Consider the following 20,146-nt stretch of genomic DNA (forward strand, 5'->3'; position numbering starts at 1 on the left):
TTAAAAAAAAAAAAAAAAAAAAAAGAAATTAAAAACCCAATTTCAACTTCATATGGAAACATACAAAATTCAAGATAGACTAAAAATACTGACTAATAAAAGAACTGCTGGAGGTATCACCACCCCCAATTTCTAGATGTATTACAGAGCTATAAAAATAAACACATTGTGGTACTGGCATAAACAAACATACATTGATAAATGGAATCAAACGGAGGACCCATGCATAAGTACACATGCCTATGAACACCTGATTTTGACAACAAAGTAAAAAATACACATTGGAGGAAAGATAGCACCTTCAACAAGTAGTCCAACTGGATGTCTGCAAATAGAAAACTAAGAATGAATATAGATCATATTTATCACCCTGCCCAAAACTCAACTCCAAATGGATCAAAGATATCAGCTTAAGACCAAGTATCCTGAACTTCATAGAAAGAAAGGGGGAATAGCCCTGAACTCACTGGCATAGAAAAAGGCTTTCTAAACAGGCCATCAACAACACAGGCACTAAAAACAGCTAATAAATGGGACTTCATGAAACTGAAAAGCTTCTATATGTCAGAGTCTGATAAAGCAGCAGTCTACATCTGCTGGAAGAAACCCTAACCCCAACCTTCCAGCAGATGTTTCTAGATTATATAAAGGACTAAAAAACCTGAACATCAAGAAAACAAATAATTGAATTAAAAAGTGCAATACAGAATGAAGCAAAGAGTTCTCAAAAGATGAATCAACAAATGGCTGAGAAACACTTAAACGTTCCACACCCTTAGCTATCAAGGAAATGCAGGTTAAAACTTACTCTGTGATTTCATCTTAGGCCAGTCAGAATACCCAAGATCAGTAACATAAATGATAGCGCATGCTGGTGAGGACACAGAGAAAGGGCAACACTTAGTCATTACTGGTAGTCATGCAAACTTGTATAGTCACTATGGAAACCAGTGGGGTCGTTTCTCAGGAAACAGCCTGGGAATTATCTATCTCAAGTTCCAGCTAGAAAAAAAATTTATGCTGAGTGGCATAACCTCAGAGCAAAACAACAACAAAAAATCCCCACAAATACTGAATGTTTTCTCTTATATATAAATGTTAGCTTTTAAGTTGTCAATATGCGTGCTATAACCCAAGGAACCACAAAGGTTAGGGATCTAGTAAGGGCCTGGGAGGGAGGAGAAACTCCCAAGGAAGGGGAAATAGAACATATTGTTATGGAGAGACAACCAGGAACTATTTAGATGGATTAAAAAGCAAGGGATATGGAAGAGACTAGTAAAGGAGGGAGTGGGGGACAGCTAACACTAAAGACCATCTGAAAAACCATATGGAAACTTACTTCTGTAGAAGCTTTCTAAAATCTATACATCTACGAAAGGAATCTAAATGGAGCCATCGAAGTAACAGGGGAGTCAATGCCCCAACCAGACATCTTATGCCACCAACTAAAACCTCCAGTGCCTTGTTTTCTTAAAAAAAAAAAAATAACAATAATAATAATAAATTAAAAAAGAAAAAACCCTCCAGGGCCAGGAATGGGTTACATTTTGTTGAGTGATTGGCCAAAAGGGCCCTCTGGAAACTCAGAAGCATCAAAGGTTGTTGCCAAGGATACTGGTTGCTCTCCACAAACTGATGGTAAGACCCTATGGAAAACAACACTTGGAAATGTTACAAAACTAGGAGTCATCAAGCTGGTTGCCCAACTAGAGGCTTCACCCCTACTCACTAACATTCATGGTACTGGAAGGTAGTTTGCACTTTACCAAAGGACAAACATCACCCAGTTATCAACCCTACAACCTAAAACAGTGCAAGATAAACTTGTACAATAGTGGCACAAATGTTATGGGGGCAACCCACCACTTTTCTGATTGGATTTAAAGTCCAATCCGTAAGATGGAACCTATACCTGACACTGTTAAAGTGACCAAGAATAGACTAGGTCAGTCGTGGATCCTAGTAGAAAACTATTATTCTGCTAAGTGAGCACAGCAATAAAATAACTCTTCATGAGGATTCTGCTTGCTATACCCATAGCTCAGCCATCATCTGAAAAGCTGCTTGCAGTAGACAGGAATTAACACAGAGACCCGCAACTGGACAGTGTGCAGAGTGAGACTTTAGAGCACTCTGTCCTAAATGGGATGTCTCCATCAGACCCCTTCTCTCCACGCATGAGGGATCTATGTGGAAGAGGAGGTGGAAAGGTTGTAAGAACAAAGAAGAGGGATTGACTCCATGGACACAGTATCTTCAAGCATAGCAGGACGGACACACAGACACACTCACAGAGACTGCACAGGTTCTAGCCTGACGGGGTCCTGGCACTGCGAGGGCAACGTGGATACAGCTCCCACCCTAAACAAGAAGCTGTGTGCAAGTGGTACCTACTGTCAAGGAAAATCCGTTCTGTCCACTGGAGTCCTACTGGGCATATGAGCCACACTTCTGGGAAGGCACCATACCCAGGAGTGGTTGATTAATACAAAGCAAACTCAGTGGGAATTTTGTAGACTTTTTGTATCATTTTGCTTTGTTTCAGCATTTTTTGCCTTGGTCTTTTACATGTTTATTGTGAGTTTTGTGTGTGCGCGGGTGTGTTTATTGGGTTTTTGCTTTGTTTTGGTGTTTGCTTTTTGAGAGATAGGAAAAACATAAAATTGGGTGGGTAGGAAAGAGGGAGGATCTTGGAGGAATTGGAAAAGGGATAAAACATGATCAAAATATATATCATATAGTGTATAAAATATTAAAGAAGAGTGAGGGCTTAGCGACAGTGTACCTGGGTTTAAGTCCTGGCACGGTCGCTTCACCAGCTCTGCGGTTTAACTTCACTATGCTTGAATTTCAACATCTAGTTTAAAAAGGCCAGAAATCTCTGCTTTGTTTGCTTAATGGGGGAATGAATAATTTTAAAGTGAACTGATAAAATATACATGAAATACTTGGTGCTTGGCTATGTGATGTTTGAGAAATGTCAGCCAATCTGATCATTGCCATTATTATCCCTATTACCATTAATATTACTGAGGAATTCTCAACAACCTAGCCCAAGCATTTTATTCTACATATGATCAGGAAAGCAAGGCTCGGAGACAGAAGAAGGCCACAGAAGGTCATGAAAGCAAGAAATTGAGGTCTAGTCCAATTAATGTCTATGGTTTTAGGAAGGTTCGGAGAAACAATGTTGAGAGGCAGGGTTTGATTCCCAGTGGATTTAAGACTAGGCAGAGGTGGAGTTGAGCTGACCAGGAGGCTACTGCAGAAGCCAGGAGACTCATCCTCATCATGACTTACACCAGGCCAGGAGGACGGGGAGACCGCAGACAGGAATATGTGAGTAGAGGCACCGAGTGTGACCCGGGACTGCGATGGAAAGCTAAAATCTGAGAAGGAACAACTGCAGAAATGGCTCCAAGGCTAAAGGCACTTGTCCTGCAAGCCCGGAGACACGAGTTTGACTCCTGGAAGCCACATGAAAGTGGAAGGAGAGCGCTGACTCCGAAGGATTGTCCTCCAACTTCACATGCGCACGGCAACATCCGTGCCCGTACCACACGCCATGCACACAGACGGTAATGATGATAAATAAAAATTAAACCAAAGGAAAAAAATTCTTGTGAGAAAAATCAAAACACCCTTGAGGGCCAAAGTGACAAGAGGGAACATATACCTCAAAAACCCTAACTCGGCTTTGGCGAAGTTCTAGGAGATGAAGAAACATCAAAAGATTACCAGAGAAAAGCAGCTGATGGATGTAGGTATTAATAGATCTTTAGGAGGAAGCTAAAAATAGAGCCAAGCAGACATATCATGCAGGCTGTTTCAAGTAACGGCACCTCTAGAAAGCACATGGGACTCAGGAAGGAGAGGCAGCCCCTCCTCATGTTCCCCAACCATGCAAGGAAGAGAGATAGGAGTAACTACCTGATCATACAGCGGCTAGGCTAGGACAATTTGGAGCAGTTAGGAAAGAACAATGAGTCGTCCGGCTGGCCACTATCTACTGAGCGCCTCCTTGGTGGCCCTGTTCTCTCTGTTTAGCACTAGGACAACCATGAGTGAAGTCAGCCACCGCCTCTGCATGTGCACTTCCATGAGGTGGGCAGTGGGGGATTAGTCCAACAACCCAAATGGAAGGGGAGCTACCGACCAAAGAGAGCACTCGTAGAAACGAGAGCTCCACCAACTCAGGGTTCCATAAAATGAAGATTACCAGCAATTAACTAGGCAAGGAGGGATAAAAAGATAGAGAGAATATTCTAGATAGGGAAATGGGTGTACAAAGGCTCCAAGGATAGAGGGAGACGGAATTCGGAGGTGTAAGAAAGCTAATAGAGGGAACGCAAAGACAAAGGGTATAGTGGATTAAGTCTGAAAAAGTAGAGTAGGAAACCATGGGGTGATGTGGACCAGACCACTGGGCCTTGTAGGTCACAGGGGCCTGGAGGCCTAACCTCAAGGTTATTGTACAGTACACCATAGCCCCTGGCACCTAGTACATCAGAACACAGCAGCCCATGGAGTCGTGTGGATCGGGAAAAGGAAAGTACAACATTTTAATGATTGGACCACATTTGAATTTTGAAGGGATGGCCTTGACCACAGAGCAGAGAATGGCTTGGTTGCTATGGGATTTACCCTGGTAGCCTCTCCCCATGCAGGAGCTGTTAAAGCAGTGTGGGCGACTGAAGATGGCATCTTGACTCGGGAGGCACTGATGGGGACTGGAAATAAATGCACCAATGTACACGAGAGACATTCAGTGTGGGAAAATTCCCAGGGAGAGCGAAGGACCAGGCTGCTGCAGTTGGGTGGAGTGTGTAGAGACCAGATGGGGATCCTGTTTCCGAGAGTCATACTCCTAGATGGATGGACTGCAAACACCCAGGTGAGGAAACTGGAAAGCGCCAAGCTCTGGGCTGGGTTTACAGCAGTGCTGTATGGTGTTGCTCACATCTGTGAGATAGGAGGCGCTGGCGGCTACACAGAACGCCCTTGTGCCAAGCACTACGTGGAGCTCTGGAGAAACAGCGGTGGATAAAGCAGGTTGCTCGCCCTCAAATAGCTCATGCTTAGTAGGGGCTGCTCTTTGGAGTCACCTGGGGAATTTGGCAAATAAAATCTCCCATCCAGAGAGACTCAGCTAATTGGCTCAGAGAGCTGACAGGGCATCAGGATAGTGGAAGCTCCCCTGGGGAGTCAGGGCTGAGAAGCAGGGTTCCCGGTGTGAAAGACCTATCCTGGACTGCATCTCATCATACAGAAGGGAAGTCACAGATGAATCATATCTTGGGCCTTAAGAATTTACAGCAGAAATATTCAAGTACATGGGTACAATGGGAATAGTGTTATTTGGATATTAAACCAGTATATCTTCATCCCTAGAAATTCCTGGTCCCTGAGTGTTCCCTGGCTCGCTAATTATGAGTGGAGCCTGGCTCACTAAGAGAATTCCTTCCAGATACATAGAAATTCCTCTTCTTCATCTGGCAGCGTTAACTATTGATAATAGGTAACCCCTCCTCTAGAAGAATTGATACCTCAAGAAGAGGTATTAGTCAAATGAAGGCTGGGTGTGACCCATGCCATTCATCAAGACATTGTTATTCCTTGGAAACTACAGCTCCCAGACTTCCCTTCACCTGGGCGCGCTGGCGCGCCCAGGTGAAGACCATCACTCCCAGATAACCTTGCGCCCGCAGTTAAAAGCGAGCGCTCCACGAGGTTTCTCTCTCTTGCCCCTTTTTTCTCGTGTGTCTGCACGTCCTGCCCTTATCGTGTTTCCCTCTCCCCATTAAACTGCCCACGTGGGAACCGCGTGTCTTGTCCTTCCTTTGCGCGTGTCCCGTCTATCCTGTGTTCGTCCACACACGCCGCCCCGCCGCCGTTTTTAAGGAATAATATTGGTGCCGAAACCCGGGATACGCAGACATTTTAACATTCCTGCCCGCAGGCCTTCCTCCCGTTCACCATCTCCGCGCAGACATTTCCCCAGGTCCAAATCTCTTTCCCCAAGGAGTTTTCGCAGCCTCCGTTCTCGCCGACATCCTAATTCTCATTCCAGTTCCAACTCACCCTCACCTCACCTCTCCCGCAGGCGCAGTCGCACCCACGAACGGCTAACCGTTTCTTTTGGCCACAGACAGCAGGAAGGACTTTCAGACTCTTCCCGGTCTCCCTCCCCCCCTGCTGCTTCCTCCTCTTCGCGGCGCAAACCCCCCTCAGGCACTAAATCCACCCGCAGTCTGGCTCCGACTTTTACCCCGCCTCTTACCCGTTCGCAGGCCGCAGCGAGGACTAACCCAGGTCAAATCAAGCCAGCTACAGTTCTGCCCTTGAGGGAGGTGGCCGGCTCGGAGGGTCTAATAAGGGTTCATGTACCATTTTCCTTATCAGAGCTCTCTCAGGTCTCAAAATTGCTCGGGTCATATACTGCTAATCCTACCAATTTCATAAGAGAATTTCAATTTCTGACTCAGTCCTATTCCCTAACTTTTCACGACGTACAAACCCTCCTGTTCAATAACTTGCTCCCCGAGGAACGCAGACGTGTCTGGGAACAGGCGAGACAGTACGCCGACGAGGTACACCAGACTCTCGCCTCCCACCCTCCCGGGGCGGAGGCGGTGCCTGACCGGGAGCCCCACTGGGATTATAATTCCCCCGCCGGCATTCTGGCCAGAGACCAATTCTTAACCTGTCTTATGGCGGGACTCCGTAAGGCCGCCCTTAAACCTGTAGATTATTCCAAACTCTCAGAAATTTTTCAGGATACTAAGGAAAATCCTTCTGCATTTCTTGACCGACTAACCAAAGCTATGTTACAGTTCACAAACATGGATCCAGAATCTACCGAGGGCAGACAACTCCTAATGTCTCACTTCATCAACCAATCCTACCCAGACATCAAAGGTAAACTTAGGCGCTTAGAAAAAGGTCCCCAGACTCCACAGGCACAGCTCCTGGAGGCGGCTTTCAAAGTTTACCACGCGAGAAACGAAAAAGCCAAAAATCACTGCCACGTGATTACTGCACCCGCCCGACCAGCTGAGGCGACAGACTTCACTGCTCACCCTGTTCGCGCTGCTCCCCCGCCGCCCCCCGGACCCTGTTTCAAATGCGGTAAGACGGGTCACTGGGCCAAGGGCTGCCCCAATCCTCATCGTAACCCACGGGGCCCCTGCCCTAAATGTCATCGGGAGGGCCACTGGTCTGTGGACTGCCCCCGTGTGTTCAGTAATGCTGGGGCAACGGGCCCAGAGGCTCCTCAGGCCGACTTGCTGGGCCTGGCCCTGGAGGACTGAAGGTACCCGGGCTCCATCAACAACCCGACCGCCACGCCCATCTGCAACCAGGAGCCACGGGTATTGATAACCGTGTCGGGTCGTCTCATCTCATTTCTCTTGGACACCGGAGCAACATACTCGGTTCTAAGGGAATTTTGGGGACCAACCTCCCCCTCAAGCTCCCCTATTGTTGGGGTGGGAGGACAGCCTTATCTACCTCACCAAACCCCGCCTCTCAACTGCGTATTTAGAGGTATTTTTCTCAGCCATTCATTCCTGGTTCTACCAACCTGCCCAGTTCCACTCTTGGGAAGGGATCTTCTGACCAAGCTGGGAGCTTTCATTTCTTTCGCGCCCCCAACCCGTTTCATTCCAGATTCGTCGGTGACGCAGCTGCTGCTTCTCCTGACCCCGCGATCTCCTGACACTAATATGTCTTTTCCTCTTCCAGCCTCCCAAGTGAACCCTCTCGTGTGGGACACCCAAAATCCCGCTGTCGCTGAACACCATTCCCCTGTTGTTATTCAGTTAAAAAACCCCACCGGATACGTCACCCAGGCTCAGTATCCCCTCTCTTCCCAAAGCCTCAAAGGGTTAAAACCTATAGTCTCTGACCTTCTGAGAAAAGGGCTGCTTCGCCCCACCTCTTCCCCCTTTAACACTCCAATATTGGCTGTCAAAAAATCTAACGGAACTTATCGTTTGGTTCAGGACCTCCGGCTCATTAACTCTGCTGTGGTACCTCTACACCCGGTCGTGCCTAATCCTCTCACTTTGTTGTCCACCATTCCTTCAGGGACCTCCCACTTCTCCGTCTTGGACCTCAAGGATGCCTTTTTCTCTATTCCCCTCAGCCCTCAATCTCAAAACATCTTTGCTTTCACCTGGACAGATCCTGATACTAATTTTTCTACACAGCTCACCTGGACCGTTCTCCCTCAGGGATTCCGGGACAGCCCACACCTCTTTGGCCAGGCTCTGGCCTCTGATCTGCTTTCTCTGCCTCTCCCTAAATCAAAGCTTATACTCTATGTCGATGACATCCTGCTGTGTAGCCCATCTTTGGAGACCAGCAGGACTGACACTGCCGCCTTATTAAATTTTTTATCCAAAAAGGGCTACAGAGTCTCACCAGGCAAAGTTCAATTGTCCACGACTCAGGTAACATATTTGGGATTGACCATAACCCCAACACAAAAGGCTATTACTCTGGACAGAAAAAGACTAATTCAATCTCTTGCAGTTCCTTCCACCAAAGAAGAGGTTTTATCATTCCTGGGAGTGGCTGGTTTCCTGCGTTCCTGGATACCCTCCTTCTCCCTCCTTGCTCGCCCGTTATATGAAGCAGCTCTCGGCTCTCTACATGAGCCCCTTCTTCACCCCATCACAAAACCTTTCCGGAGACTCCAGCAGGCCCTGATCCAAGCCCCAGCCCTCCATCTTCCGGATTTAACCCGCCCCTTTTCTCTTTACGTAGCAGAGAAAGAGGGCTATGCCCTGGGAGTCCTAGGACACCAACTGGGACCCTCCTTTGCACCTGTAGCTTACCTATCAAAGAAGATGGACCTTACCACCCGGGGCTGGGCACCCTGCATACGTGCTTTGGCAGCTGCTGAACTTCTTATTCGTGAGTCAAAAAAGCTAACCTTTGGAGCACCTACTACAGTTTTCTCTCACCATAACCTGTCTAACCTCTTAACCTACAAAGGTCTACAAACCTTACCCCCTTCTCGAGTTCTTTCCCTTCAGGTGGCGCTGATGGAAGATACGAGCATCAATTTCCAATCTTGCCAACCTCTCAATATTTCAAATCTTCTACCTCAACCTAATGCTAATGATTCCCCATCTCACTCCTGCATTGAGGTCCTAGAGGACCTACTACCCCACCCCTCACATATACAGGAGGGCAGTCTGTCCCAGGCTACTCACACCTGGTACACAGACGGCAGCTCCTTTCTATGTGACGGGACGCGCAAAGCAGGTTATGCCATAGTGTCAGATACAGAGATAATCGAGGCCAGGGCACTACCTGCCCTTACAACAAATCAACAAGCCGAACTGATAGCTCTCACCCGAGCTTTTCAGTTAGCCGCGGGACAGTCTTTAAATGTTTACACAGATTCCAAATATGCCTTTCATATTCTGTTGTCTCATGCAGCCATCTGGAAGGAGCGCGGACTTCTCACGGCGAAGGGAGGATCCATTACCAACTCAGAGCATATTATGAACTTACTAAAAGCTTCTTATCTCCCTAAAGCTATAGGAATTATTCACTGCCGGTCTCATCAATCTGACAGTTCCATTGTCTCCAAGGGAAACAACCGAGCGGACAGAGCAGCTAAGATGGCAGCACTCCAGAATACAGGCCTGCCTCGGCTACCTCAGGGAGTATTTACAGTACAGCCCACAGTCCCACAGGCATCTCCCAACACCCGACAGATCCTGTCCTACCTACACCAGCTTTTTCATCCCAATGAAAAAGCCCTACTTCATTTTGTAAAAACACATGTCAAACCCACACCTGACGATATCAGGTTTTTAAAAGCCACCACTGCTTCCTGTCAGATCTGCCAAAAGTCAGATCCCAGGACCAAATATCGCAGCTTCCCTTTTCCTACCCACCAAGCCAGAGGTTCTCTCCCGGGAGCCGACTGGCAGCTGGATTTTACTCATATGCCCACAGTCAGGAAAATTAAATATCTCCTGGTTCTGGTGGATACAATGTCTGGATGGGTTGAAGCTTTCCCCACCTCTAACAAGAGAGCCCAGACAGTCTCTGACATTCTTCTCCGAGAGATTATCCCTAGGTTTGGATTCCCAGCCTCTCTCCAGTCAGATAACGGTCCAGAGTTTACGTCACAGATCTGTCAAACCCTGTCCAAGGCACTCGGAATCCCCTGGAACTTTCATATCCCCTACCATCCACAGTCTTCAGGTAAGGTAGAACGAACTAACCGCTCTCTAAAGACAGCCCTTATGAAGATGTCACAGGAACTTCACCTCGATTGGGTAAGACTTCTGCCCCTTGCTCTTCTCAGGCTCCGGGCCCTCCCCAAGGGTCCCCTCTTCATTTCACCTTTTGAACTTATGTATGGGCGGCCAGTTTTAACACCCGGCCTCTCACCAGAAACCTCCCCCCTGCCCGATCACCTGCTCACCCCTCTTCTTTCACACCTGCGTTCACTTCTATGGGACTTTGCGGATCACGCTCTACCTCAGCCCTGCACTGACGCATGTTTTCCACCAATTAAAATAGGTGATGAGGTATTGCTCTCACCCCCAGGTCAACGCCCCTCACCTCTTGCCCCTAAATGGCAGGGACCCTTTAGAGTAATTCTTTTAACTCCCACAGCTGCTAAGCTAAAAGGGGTTCCCCACTGGATCCATCTGACACACCTCAAGCCCTTTATTTCCACAGCTCAAAATAATCCTTCATACACGGTAACCCAGACGGGACCCTGTTCCCTTAAGTTCCAAAAGACACCTGGCTTAGCCCCTCCTACCCCATCTGCCACCTAATTCTCCTGCGTTAATACATCTTTCCTTCTCCAAAATTCTAAATAACTATTCAGCTGCCATTACAGATCATCAAATACGAAGCCAAGGGCTCCAGCGGTAAGCAGATTTTTAACAAAGCCACTTAACAGGTCAGTTCACCTAAGCAGATTCACAAGCGGCTCAGTAACGGAATAAGTATCATTTAATTTTTTTTCTTTTATCTCCTTCTTTCTTTTATTCCTAGGACTCCTCCCCCACCCCCTAAGTTTCCCCTCTAACCAAACCTTCCAGATCTCTTCTCCCTAATTTCTTTCTCCACTAATGCGATTTTTTGCCTTCCAGCATCCCAGTGACTTCTTCAATCAGCCAGCCCAGCTACTCAGAAGGAAAAACCGGACGGAGGTGACTTCTTCAATCAGCCAGCCCAGAACGCCAGCGGACCAACTGAACATTCCCTGGACCCCTCGACGCCCAAAGTCAGCAGGAAGCAGTCATGAGAGACCGGGCTACGCCCCCATTCCCATTCCCTAAAGACCCCCCCCCAATTTTAATTTTTTTAATAAACTAAAAAGGTTGGAATGTTATTCCTTGGAAACTACAGCTCCCAGACTTCCCCTGGGTCACCTGCGCGCGCTGGTCGCGCCCAGGTGAAGACCATCACTCCCAGATAACCTTGCGCCCGCAGTTAAAAGCGAGCGCTCCACGAGGTTTCTCTCTCTTGCCCCTTTTTCCTCGTGTGTCTGCACGTCCCGCCCTTATCGTGTTTCCCTCTCCCCATTAAACTGCCCACGTGGGAACCGCGTGTCTTGTCCTTCCTTTGCGCGTGTCCCGTCTATCCTGTGTTCGTCCACACACGCCGCCCCGCCGCCGTTTTTAAGGAATAATAGACATGACTTAAACGCTAAGGAATTTCAAAGAAATCTAAGCCTATCCCGTCTGTCCAATCACCCGCCCAGTGTCCAGTTACTTTGTCCAAGTCACCACAAGGGACAAAGTCAGGTTTCTGGCTCCTAGAATGGACCTCATCTGTCCTTGACCCAGTCTGACAACACACATCTCTCAGTTTTCCTCAAGAGCAGAAGCCAAACAGAACACGGCAGAAAACAACACTCGCCCCAGGCAACGGCTCCGCACCCTGTGCCAGGTGTTAGCACCCCACCCTCCTCGGGAACAGAGCCAAGCACTGTTCCACACACTCTGATCTTCTCTGCCTCAGGCTGACAGTAGGTGCTGGCATTCATCAACATAATTAGAAAGAGAGAAACAGTGTCTAAAACACAGAAGAAGGCACATCTATCTAAGAACAGCAATGACCTGGAAAAAAACAAACACTGAACCTCATCCTCCACCCAATCCGGTTACCTTGCTTCCCACTCCGCCCCCTCGGATTCTTCCTAATGCCCCGCCCACCTATAAACAAGCCCCCAACAGTGAGTGGGTCCCTAGATGTGGCTGACTGTCTTCTTTATACCTTAGCAGACAGAGCTGGCTGTCTGAAACAAAATTCTTGATTCACATTTCCCCTGCGGTTATCAGAGGTAAGATCCAGTCCCCACAGCCCTGACCTTAATCTTTCTGAGGAGGCCATAGATGAGGATCAGACAGGGTTTCTAACCTTAGTAAGAGTTAAAGAACTTAACTTTATGCCTAGTGCGAAGCTGCTGAAGGTGCCTGAGCTGTAAAACCAAGGCTCTCCAGTGAGTCTAAAAGGCAGCTGCCCGTCCAAGGGGCTCGGGCTGGGGAGCTACTGAGCAGAAGGAACCTGACAAGAAGCCAGCCCTCAGTGATGCTGATATCTAGAACATTCTCTGAGTCAACACCTGCTATGAGATCTATGTTTCCTGGGGCAGGACACAGGACCTCATCGGACCCTTCTGCGGGACAGTCCAAAGATCGGGCTATTTTAGCGAAGGCTGGGATACCTGGGGAGGCATAAGTGTCCATTCTCAGAAAGCCACTGTTACTAAACAACAGGTCATGACAGATCAATAGCATTTTCCCCAACTAACAACTAACAATTCCCAGGGAAAGGGTTTCTCCATACCTCTAAGGAAACTCTAGATTCTAGAAGGGGCTGTTTCCTTCCGTCCTCTTTCATATCATAAACCAAACTCTTTGCTCATTGGAGTAGAGATATTTGGGAGCACAGGGTGACATGGACACCCCCAGGTCTTCTTTACTCAGGGACCCAGATGTAGATCTGTACCTCTGTTAGGACTTTTCATTAAGTTACTCCATCCAACTAACAGATAACCAAGGTCATCACCATAGTAATAATCGTAAAGATCTGCGAGACACTAGGAACTGTACTAGGCACCGTGGTCCATGGACAATCACCAAACTAGACTCAAAGTCTGTCCTTAGTGGGTGATTAAAGTGAGGGAGAGAATAGGACAGAAACGAAAGAGGGGAAAGGTTGAGGAAGTCCCAGAGGCAGAAGAGTTGCAGAAATGACCCAGGGGAAAAGATCGGAAAACATGTCTTGACAGGCAAGGATGACATCTTAATTGCACCTTAGAATGCAGTCTATTAACAAACAGAAAAATCCTGAATCTAATAATTTGGAAATTAAGCAACAACAGCAAGAAGCATGTTGGTGTCCTCCAATTGAAGAGGAAGAAGCGCAAGCGTCCGTTCCCCACAGACATCCTATGCAGCCCACTGCCGCCCAGGAATGTCCAGTCCTTGGGCGCTGAGCCCCTCTAGAAGCGCTTGAGCCATGCATGTGAAGAGACTGGAAAGTACACATGCTGGGCTCTGCTGCAGGATGGCTGAAATCTGCTCTCTCCCCCTTAGCATGAAAACCTTCCTGGGAATCAGATACTATCTAACACACATGCACACGCGTGCGCGCGCACGCGCACACACACACAAAGCTCTTCTTGCTGATGTGAGCTCTGTGGTATTCGTCTTCCTGGGCTAGGACTCCATCAGCAAGCGCATTTGATTTAAACACTTTCGCCTTCCTCGTTCCTCTCCCTGGGAAGGACGCTGTAAGTCAACAGTTCTCTGCTTTACTAGGACTTGCGGCCCAGCTGGAGATTTAGAAAGTAATAACTCAAGGGGTGTCAGAAGACAGAGTCCGGGTGTGTATGTAGCAAATAAAACATGCAAACACTGACACAAAACAGTATCGCAGAGGAAGCCCAGAGACCTCTTCTCGTAGGAAGCCTGGGACACCAGACGGGTTTGAATGTGTGCGGCACTCGGATGGAAACTCGGCTTCATTGTTTTTAAATCATTTATATAGCTGATCCCTGTTAGCTGTGGCGGCGAACAATGAATCAGGGAACGGCTCACCCACTGCTGGTACAGGAGACACGCTGCTTGCTCACACTAACACCAAAGCCCAAGACCACTTTGCTAAGTCTCCTACTTTTTCTGAATGCACCACCACCACGCTGATTCTCATTAACACGGCTGGTTCAATATTGTGAGGTCGAGGGTGTGTGTAGGCCAGGGAGGTGCAGTAAAGAAACTGCCAATATGACCGCTCCACGATATGGTTAAGGTTTTTATTGTAGATAGGAGAGCCAGAGGCATCTGGAAGATTCCAGAGCAGAGAGAGAAAGAAGTAAATGGAACACGGCTAGCAGGCTGGACATGGCCAGGGCCAGGAAATCAGAGTGGGAGAGAATAGCAAGAGATACAGAATAGAGAAACATAGCAGGGAAATAGTGACAATGGATATCTGGGACAGAGGGGAAAACCTTGCTCTCAAGAGAGACCTAATGGGTACCTGGGAGGAGGGACTCTCGGGAGGCGGGAAGCCAGCGGGTTATGGTGGAGGTTTTGAGATGTACAATAGATACTTGTGATCCTGGGGGAGCTTGGAGGCCAGCATGGACTTCGATCTATCTGTGGCCACAGCGTTTGTTCCTCCTGCCAGAGGTTAAAGGAAATGACTCCTGGAGATGACTCGGCCAGCAAAGATGGCTACATGCCTGGTGACCTGAGTTCAATCCCTAGGACCAGCATGGAAGGACCTCAGCCCAAACAGTCACACTCAACACAGTAAATAATTTATTAAAAACAAGGCAATTAAAGAGGCTATCGAGCTCACGGTTCTGTAGTCTATGCCCAAGAACAAGAGACCTGAGAAGATGCCCCTAGCCTCAGCTGTGGGGCTCACAGGCCTGAGAGTCTAGCACCCACACACCCTGGAAGAAAGAGTCCTGGTGGCCCCAAGCTGTATTGAACCAAGGGGTGTGTGCCCAATGGCACTGACCGTGGCATTCTTCTCTGGTGATGGGAACAGGAGGCCTGCAGTCCACCATGCTGGAAGGGCACAGCACAGCCCCGCCCTACCTAGACCTCTCATCCATCAAAGACACAAGCATGTTCAGGACGGCTCCCCAGCTTGACAGGACAATGTCAAAGAAAGCTAAGTCCCATGTCCTTTACCACTCAGAAAAAGACACGCCTTCCCAAGAAGAGACAGGATCTGCAGACCATCATGGACATGATGGAGTCGCAGACACTGCTGCTGACCCTGCTGTCTGTGAAGATGGAAAACAACCTGACTCTGCTGGAGGAGAAGGCTGAGAAGGACTTGGCGGCCTTATGCCGTGAGAAGGAGTGTCTATAGCGGCAGGTGCTGGAGCTGCGGCGCCAGCTGCTGCTCCAGCAGAAACATCAGGAGCTGGCTACCATCCTGGATGCCCAGATGGAGGTGCTGGGTCCTCTCCAGGCTGTAGCAAAGCCCTTCAAGGAGCAATACAAGACACTGGCCACAGCCTTGGACACCACTCGACATGAGCTGCCCGTGCAGGCCATCCACATGCAGGGATGTGGGCAGGAACTCCTAGATGATCTGGAGCCGGCCCTAAAGACCACCCTGCAGCTCCTGGGAGAGCTGGGTATCTCCTCCCCAGATGCCAGCGCGCAGGTGTCACGCCTGCTGGAGGAACTCAGGGACTTGATTACCAAGAAGGACCTAGAGCTCTACAGGATCTTTGGTCAGGTGCTGGAACTTTCCTCCCAGGCCAGCAAAGAGGCAGCCTTGATAAACCAGGAAGTTTGGGAAGAGGCCCAAGGGCACCCCAACCTGTAGCCAGTGGTATTTCGGTCCAGACGCCCTCGGGGGCCCACAGCCCCTCACAGGACAGGACTAACCCCAGTGTAGGCCTCACCCCACTTTTCGGTTGTCCCCGTTCCCTCTGGGCCTTTACCTCAGATTGAAGGACGTTCCAGCCATGCAGTTTTCTGAAATTTTTATGCACTTTTCTTTTTCTGCACTTTCCACTTGGGACATCAGCAGCATTTGTGGGTTTGGGTTTTGGTTTTTTGAGACCGAGTCTCCCTGTAGAGCCTGGCTGTCCTGGAACCGAGAGACTGTCGGGTGTGGTAGTACGTGCTTTTAATCTCAGCACTCCAAGGCCAGCCTGGTTTACTTGCAACCAGGAGTGACTTCCAAGACAGCCAGGGCTACACAGAGGAACCCTGTCTTGAGAACAAACTGATAATAAATTCTGATTAACGTGTGCTAAAAAAAAAAAAAAAAAAAAAAAAGGAAATGACTCCTTTCAGTAGATGGAAACTGGTCTCACAAGTTCCCGAGGAACACTGGCTTTTCCCTCATTGTCAGGAATCCTCTAGTCCAGTGAGCTCATTTCTGGATACATGTAGGGACTGCCTTTTGAGTCTGGGGAAGCAGAGTTGCCTTTGAACCTGACAGTATTGACCTCACATAATTCCCGGCGAGCCCATGGCAGCCTTCCTGCCTTCAGCAACAGTTGACAGCGCTTCAGCACTGTGTTTAAGGCTGTTTCCGACTGTAAAATCAACAAAAAATAGCCCCCAAATGTAGCATTAAATAAATCACAAGGACACTTGGTCCGAGGAAGAGTCAAAGAAGGGAGGGAGAGTGTCGCTTGTCTGTTGGGTTGAGCAAGGCGCGTGTCAGGTCAGCAAATGCACTCACCGGTCTGGATCTACCCATAAGTAACTGTGGACGGGCTGGGCGTGCTGCTCTGGGGACACGAGTCAAACTCGGCGGGCAAGGAAAGTGGCAGGCGTGGCGCTGGGGATTCTACAGCTGCTGCACATCTTGGTCCAGAAGGGATAAAGGAGCCGCAGTGGAATCGCACGGAGGCTACAAAGTCAGGGAAGACGGGCAGATGGGAAAAACCAAGGTAGAGCCCACAGAGGAGCCAGAAGCAGGTGGGTCTGTGTAAGAAAGCCTGCTGAAAGGGAACAACAAGAGCAGCTGTGGGCAGGGAAGCTCAAGGTCTCGCCCACAATCTGCTGCCTCTGAATCCCCAGGATGACAGGGAGAGGTTGGTCTAGACAGAGAAACAACTTCACTGCCCCTACCTCAGTATCCTCCTAAAACAGCAATCTAGGATCAAGGTAGGCTGAAGGCCCTAAGGGGTGGGCTCGCCCGACTCCATCTTCCATCAAAACCAGAGAAGTCTGAAAGGTTCACCCTTGGTAATCTGGTGGCCTGTCCCTGACACTCACAGGCCTAACGTGTCCAACAGTGGAGGGTGTGGTCGTTATACGGCGGTTGGTGGGTAAGAAACAGATGGAGGCAGAATTCTCGAGCCTGACTTGAGGCTGGCTGCTGTTGCCTCCATTCTAACCGCTCGGGAGCAGATTCTGTATATCCAACTTCTTAGGTAGGCGGTTAGGTGTAGGAAGGAGTGGTCAATAGGCCCCTCAAGACAAGACAGAAAGAACACTAGGTGGGGCAATCATTAGAGACAGACCAGTCTGGGACCCCTGAAATAGGACATGAAGACGGCTGTGCCGTCTGGAGATGGGTCAGCCAAAGGAGCACCCACAGTGCACTGCCATCTTGTCTCCTTTTAAATTTAGAGGCACCTAAACCCCTATAAATGTCCTTATTCCTTACACACCTACTTAGCAGACTGCAGTTTGGGTAAAACGGGCTTCTGAGAAAAGCAACAAAGCAACTCTCCTTTCCTGGAAATGCCCCGGTAGTTGGTTTTTGTTTTTGTTTTTGTTTTTTTTTTACTCTTTGTTCTTTGGGGGCCCACCACCCAGCTCCCACATAATCACAGAGGCTTATTCTTTCTCATGAATGCCCAGCCTTGGCTTGTTTCTAACCAGCTTTTCCTTATATTATCCCATTTACCTTTTGCCTCTGGGCTTTTATCTTTCTCTAGTCTATGTATCTTTCTTTACTTCTTAGTCCTCGGCTCGCTGTGTAGCTGGGTTGCTGGTCCCTGGTATCTGCTCTCTCCTTTTTCTCCTCAATTCTTTCTTCCCAGATTTCTCCTATTTATTCTCTCTGCCTGCCAGCCCCGCCTATCCTTGCTCCTGCCTTGCTATTGGCTGTCAGCTCTTTATTAGACCAACCAGGTGTTTTAGACAGGCAAAGTAGCACAGCTTCACAGAGTTAGACAAAGAACATGAAAGAATGCAGCACACCTTTGCATCATTAAACCAATGTTCCACAGCATAAACAAACGGAACACACCTTCAACTAATGTTCCACAACATGCCCAAGGTGAAGGAGACAACAGAGGAAAAGGAAACAGAAGGGAAATGTGAGCCGCACATCTGCCAGGATCAGAGCCATTGTTGCTTAGCCCAGCCTGATCTTTTACTAAAAAGTGTGTCCTTGCTTTCTTGCTTGCTCTAATTAAACTCCTGGCTAGTTACTTTACCCCTGTTTCCCATATGAATTCTCTCTCCTCTTTGGGGAACACAAGAATCGAGACAATGCAGGAGTAAGGACTGGAGGAAGCTCCAGATCCCCCTGTAACACAGCATCCCTGCAAGCATGAGTTAAAAGTCTCTGCCTTCCAGCGTCCAGCTGGGCAGCATGTGGATCAGTGTGGGCCACTCGGCCCTCAAATCCTCCTCTGCTGCTCCCCCCAGCTTCCAAGGTCATCACCCATGCCCTCTCACCCCTGCACACACAAACTCAGGACCACACGTCACATGATACACTCCTATCATTGTCCTGAAATTCCCACTAATTCCTGAGCAATTGTACCCTGGTAAACAGGCACTGATTGCCTCTGATTCCCCAATCTCCTCTACCATGGGTTGCTTTGGTGTTGGCTGGACTTGAGGACCGGGGACAAGTCCTTAGAAGAAGTAGCAACTACTTTGTTGAGAACTTTCCATCCTAAATGAACATGTATGTTTCTATTCTGGTGATGGAGCCAGCCAAGGCGTGTAACTTAATCACGCTCTTGTTTGCTCAGTCTGGCTACAAACTGTGTAAACTCCATCCTCCCAGGAGCTTTCTGCTGCCGGCTGGGAATTAGCCACACACGTCAAGCTCGTTACCTGATTCTCTCCGGGTTCTGCTCTTTGAATCTCCGGCCCTTGGTACGCTGCATTTCAGTTCTAAGCAAAGCCCTCTAGTGTATCCGTGAACTTGAGCACTTACCCTTGAGAAAGCGCAAACAATGAAACTCTAAGCTCACAGTGTCCCTACCCACCCCCCTCCAGGTATATGATAAGGCTTAAGTCTCTTGAAATCCCTTTCTAGGCTGTTTCCCATATTTCTGCTCCCCAGATCAATCTGGATAGAAAATGAGATGGAAAATAAAAATCAACGAATAACTACAGGTGCCAGAGCCTCAATTTATTAAACAAACATTGTGTTTGAACTACTTATCTGAGCTTGACATCATGGCCAAACAGATCTGAAATTGGCAGTTAGTCAGGAAAACTGGGGTATGAAAATGTCTAGTGCTGTTGAGAGATACAGCAAAGGCCACAGGAAGGGGCAAGGGCGAGGAGGAGGGGGAGGGGAGTTGGCAGGTTGGTTTGAACCCCGCTGCTGTTACTAATCACAACCTGGAGCTGGGTTGTACCCTCCTGTTCTCTGAGCCTCAGTTTCTTTCTCAAACATTTTCCAAAAGAATATTTGCTGAGAGTAAGATTCAGTAAGACCGGAAGCCGATGTAGAAATTCACAGCTAAGCACCGGGTCGAACTCCTTGAGTTTATGAGCAAAGGGGCCAAGACTGTGATGGAGAAACCCATAGAGACAGCTGACCCGACCCGAGCAAGCGGGAGCTCACTGACTCTGGACTGACAGCTAGGGGACCTGCATAAGACAGAACTAGGCCCTCTGAATGTGGGTGACAGTTGCGTGGCTTGGGCAGTTTGTGAGACCACTAGCAGTGGAACCAGTATTTATTCCTAGTGCATGAACTGGTTCTTTGGAGACCATTCCCCATGGAGGGATACCTTGCTCAGTCTAGATGGGGGGGGGGGGACTCAATCCTGTCTCAAGTGACGTGGCAGACTTTGTTGACTCCCCATGGAAGGTCTCACCCTTTCTGAGGAATGGATGGGGAGGAGAAGGTGGGGGAGGACAGGGAATTGGCATTGGTATGTAAAATGAGATTGCTTTAGGAAAAAAAA

At 48.5% G+C, this 20,146-nt stretch overlaps 1 protein-coding gene and 1 pseudogene across 3 annotated transcripts in view; one reads left to right on the top strand and one right to left on the bottom strand.

Annotated features, from left to right (window-relative positions):
- The window catches only part of Mapk4 (mitogen-activated protein kinase 4), a 264,113-nt gene that overhangs the window by 62,274 nt on the left and 181,693 nt on the right, over positions 1-20,146 (bottom strand). The window lies entirely within an intron of this gene.
- Positions 15,042-15,974, top strand: LOC126507345 (HAUS augmin-like complex subunit 8; annotated as a pseudogene).

This window comes from Alexandromys fortis, unplaced genomic scaffold, assembly GCF_014885135.2.
Source record: "Alexandromys fortis isolate MF-2015 unplaced genomic scaffold, M_Fortis_MF-2015_v1.1 scaffold_71, whole genome shotgun sequence".
NCBI classification, from domain to species: Eukaryota; Metazoa; Chordata; class Mammalia; order Rodentia; family Cricetidae; genus Alexandromys; species Alexandromys fortis.